Genomic DNA, 4,749 nt, shown 5'->3' on the forward strand with positions numbered 1-4,749 from the left:
CCCGGTGTCCTGGCTGGCTGCCCGGCGGTATATCTGGAGGAGTCGATTCGCCCCTTTGGGCGCTCGGGCTCCCGGCAAGCGCGCGCGGTTCTTCCCGGATGACGGACCTACCTGGCCCGGCCCCGGACCCGCGCCGCTGTTGGCTCGGGATGCTCTCGGGCGGAATAATCGCTCCCGTCAGCGGCGCTTCAGCTTTGGACAATTTCACGACCCGTCTTGAAACACGGACCAAGGAGTCTAACATGTGCGCGAGTCATTGGGCTGTACGAAACCTAAAGGCGTAATGAAAGTGAAGGTCTCGCCTTGCGCGGGCCGAGGGAGGATGGGGCTTCCCCGCCCTTCACGGGGCGGCGGCCTCCGCACTCCCGGGGCGTCTCGTCCTCATTGCGAGGTGAGGCGCACCTAGAGCGTACACGTTGGGACCCGAAAGATGGTGAACTATGCCTGGCCAGGACGAAGTCAGGGGAAACCCTGATGGAGGTCCGTAGCGATTCTGACGTGCAAATCGATCGTCGGAGCTGGGTATAGGGGCGAAAGACTAATCGAACCATCTAGTAGCTGGTTCCCTCCGAAGTTTCCCTCAGGATAGCTGGTGCTCGTACGAGTCTCATCCGGTAAAGCGAATGATTAGAGGCCTTGGGGCCGAAACGACCTCAACCTATTCTCAAACTTTAAATGGGTGAGATCTCCGGCTTGCTTGATATGCTGAAGCCGCGAGCAAACGACTCGGATCGGAGTGCCAAGTGGGCCACTTTTGGTAAGCAGAACTGGCGCTGTGGGATGAACCAAACGCCGAGTTAAGGCGCCCGAATCGACGCTCATGGGAAACCATGAAAGGCGTTGGTTGCTTAAGACAGCAGGACGGTGGCCATGGAAGTCGGAATCCGCTAAGGAGTGTGTAACAACTCACCTGCCGAAGCAACTAGCCCTGAAAATGGATGGCGCTGAAGCGTCGTGCCTATACTCGGCCGTCAGTCTGGCAGTCATGGCCGGTCCTTGCGGCCGGCCGCGAAGCCCTGACGAGTAGGAGGGTCGCGGCGGTGGGCGCAGAAGGGTCTGGGCGTGAGCCTGCCTGGAGCCGCCGTCGGTGCAGATCTTGGTGGTAGTAGCAAATACTCCAGCGAGGCCCTGGAGGGCTGACGCGGAGAAGGGTTTCGTGTGAACAGCCGTTGCACACGAGTCAGTCGATCCTAAGCCCTAGGAGAAATCCGATGTTGATGGGGGCCGTCATAGCATGATGCACTTTGTGCTGGCCCCCGTTGGGCGAAAGGGAATCCGGTTCCTATTCCGGAACCCGGCAGCGGAACCGATACAAGTCGGGCCCCTCTTTTAGAGATGCTCGTCGGGGTAACCCAAAAGGACCCGGAGACGCCGTCGGGAGATCGGGGAAGAGTTTTCTTTTCTGCATGAGCGTTCGAGTTCCCTGGAATCCTCTAGCAGGGAGATAGGGTTTGGAACGCGAAGAGCACCGCAGTTGCGGCGGTGTCCCGATCTTCCCCTCGGACCTTGAAAATCCGGGAGAGGGCCACGTGGAGGTGTCGCGCCGGTTCGTACCCATATCCGCAGCAGGTCTCCAAGGTGAAGAGCCTCTAGTCGATAGAATAATGTAGGGTAAGGGAAGTCGGCAAATTGGATCCGTAACTTCGGGATAAGGATTGGCTCTGAGGATCGGGGCGTGTCGGGCTTGGTCGGGAAGTGGGTCAGCGCTAACGTGCCGGGCCTGGGCGAGGTGAGTGCCGTAGGGGTGCCGGTAAGTGCGGGCGTTTAGCGCGGGCGTGGTCTGCTCTCGCCGTTGGTCGGCCTCGTGCTGGCCGGCGGTGCAGGATGCGCGCGCCTGCGCGGCGTTCGCGCCCCGGTGCTTCAACCTGCGTGCAGGATCCGAGCTCGGTCCCGTGCCTTGGCCTCCCACGGATCTTCCTTGCTGCGAGGCCGCGTCCGCCTTAGCGTGCTCCTCCGGGGGCGCGCGGGGTGCGCGGATTCTCTTCGGCCGCCATTCAACGATCAACTCAGAACTGGCACGGACTGGGGGAATCCGACTGTCTAATTAAAACAAAGCATTGCGATGGCCCTAGCGGGTGTTGACGCAATGTGATTTCTGCCCAGTGCTCTGAATGTCAACGTGAAGAAATTCAAGCAAGCGCGGGTAAACGGCGGGAGTAACTATGACTCTCTTAAGGTGGCCAAGTGGCGGCGGTGTGGCTGCATCCGGACTTGGCTTTTCGAAGTGCGGTCTTGATGTAGTCGTGCTGCTGCTGCGAGGTGCCTTCCTTGGGTTATGGTTACAGGGGAGAGTGATGCGCAATACATGGGCCTAGCCCTCTTAGCCTCTCCTCTCCTGCGGTCTTCTCCCCTTCTCGTGGGCCCGCTTCGCTGATTTTCGCAGAGTGGAAGACCGCACCAGGGGGCTTGGGGGGGGTTACCAGCCCCCCCTCGCACTATCCCTTTTTTTTAGTTGGGGGCAGTATTCAGAGAAAAAGTGGTGGCCCTTCCGCTGAAGGTGCCACCCCAACTCCCCCAGCACCTAGCCGGCCAACCGGCCGTGCCGAAAATCTTGTAACTTTTGCAGCTGTATACGCCTGTAGTGAGTGCCACCGCAGCTTCACCACCAAGAACGGTCTCGGGGTCCATCGCCGCCGCCAACACCTTGCGGCCGCCAACGCGGGAGATCGTCACCGGAGAGGCATCGCGCGAGGTGGACGGAGGAAGAAGTCCTGTCGCTCGCCAAGGCGGAGGCCGAACTGTTCCTCGAGAGGGACGCCCGGTTCTTCTTTGTAAATCAAGAGCTCATCAGGATGTTCCCCGACCGAACGCTTGAGGCAATCAAGTGCCGACGGCGGCAAGCTGCCCACAAGCAGCTTGTCCGCCAATTCATGGAGGCGCTTGAGATCGGTCGGGGGGAAGAGCCGGTGTCCCGCCGGGGAGCAGCGAGCCCGCTGCCTGACGCGGGCGAGGCCGCTGCGCCGCCCGTCGACGCAGCCGAGGACTTCGCGGCCGACACCACCGGGCCGCCGCCGGAGGGGGCCGACTGACGCCGCCATCTGGGAGCATCTGGCGGGGGCTACCCGCTTCCGCCCAGCGTTTCTCTGCCCTGGATCGTGTCATAGGTCTGGGGCGGGGCACGCCGCCCGATGTCATCCTGGGCATGCTCCCGGATGCCCTTGCGTCGGTCGGGTCCAGAGGGGAGAGATCGATCACCAGGACACAGCGGGCCGCGCCAACCATCGAAGCGGCCGCCTGCCGCGCCGCCGACGCAGAAGCGCAAGCGGCGCCGCTGGGAGTACGCGAGAACGCAGGATGCCTTCCGACGGTCGCGTGCACGTTGCGTGCGCGGCCTCTTGGATGGCACCCTGCTCCAGCCGCCACCTGCCATCCCTGGTCTGCTGGACTTCTGGGCGGACCTCTTCACCAAGAAGCCCATCTCCACCGCGGGCTTCATTCGTGACCGCCTCCTCCCGCACTCGGAGCCTGTCGCTCCCGAGTGCCTATGGGGGCCGGTCACACATGAGGAGGTCGCCGCCGCGTTGCCGCCCAGGGGATCAGCAGCCGGGCCGGACGGCCTTACCCCAGCGGAGTTGCGGCGCCTGCCGCACGAAGTCCTGGTGAAAGTGATGAATCTCTTCCTTCTGGCCCGCGCCCTTCCGGAACGCCTGCTTCGCGCGCGAACGTCCCTTCTCCCGAAGACGGCTGCACCAACATCCCCCGCTGACTTTCGCCCCATTACGGTCTGCTCGGTGTTGGCGCGGACCTTTCACAAGGTTCTCGCGTCACGCCTGATGCGCGCATGTGCTGTGGACGAACGTCAGCGGGCATTCATCCCTCGGGATGGGATGTTGGAAAATACCTTCATCTTGGACACTGCTCTCACCGACGCAGTTCGCTCCTGCCGCTCTGTCTTTGTGGCATCGATCGACGTATCTAAGGCATTCGATTCGGTAGATCATGCTGCCCTTCGCCCCGTGCTGAAGGCGCATGGCCTGCCGGATTGTTTTGTCGAGTATGTCGAGCGGTGCTACGAGGGCAGCACGACAGTGATAGCGGACGGCGCCGGCGTGGGGCGTGTCTGTGCAGCCAGCACGGGGCGTTCGCCAGGGCGATCCCCTCTCCCCCCTCCTGTTCAACTTTGCGGTGGACTACGTTTTAGGCCAACTGCCCTCCCACATCGGAGCTCGGATCCTCGGTCGCAGAGTCAACGCTGCGGCCTTTGCAGATGACGTCTTGCTGTTTGCAGCGACCCCGAGGGGCTTGCAGTCCCTCATCGACGCAGCTACCGCAGCCCTCGCCCACCTGGGGCTGCAGATCAACGCCCGGAAGTGTTTCACCCTCGCCTTAGTCGCGTCAGGGCGCGAGAAGAAGGTGAAGGTGGACAGCAATGTCACCTTCACAGCAGGCAATACCACCATGCCTGCCCTGCGTGTGGGTGAAACCTTCCGGTACCTGGGGCTGCAATTTTCCACGGCGGGTCGCTGTGTCTTCAATCCACGTCGCCACCTGGTGGAGCAGCTTGACGTCATCTCCCGAGCTCCGCTGAAGCCGCAACAGCGCCTCCACGCTCTCACCAACGTACTTCTCCCTGGCCTGTACCACGGGCTGGCCCTCAGCCGCACCCGGGGTGGGTGCATTGAAGTCGGCCGACGTCACCATCCGGGCCGCCGTCAGGAGATGGTTCCGCCTTCCGGCGGACACCCCCCTGGGATACTTCCACGCTCCTGTTGCCCAGGGGGGCCTCGGCATTCCATCTTGCCGATGGAT

The sequence above is a fragment of the Schistocerca serialis genome, unplaced genomic scaffold, assembly GCF_023864345.2.
Source record: "Schistocerca serialis cubense isolate TAMUIC-IGC-003099 unplaced genomic scaffold, iqSchSeri2.2 HiC_scaffold_157, whole genome shotgun sequence".
Taxonomy (NCBI): domain Eukaryota; kingdom Metazoa; phylum Arthropoda; class Insecta; order Orthoptera; family Acrididae; genus Schistocerca; species Schistocerca serialis.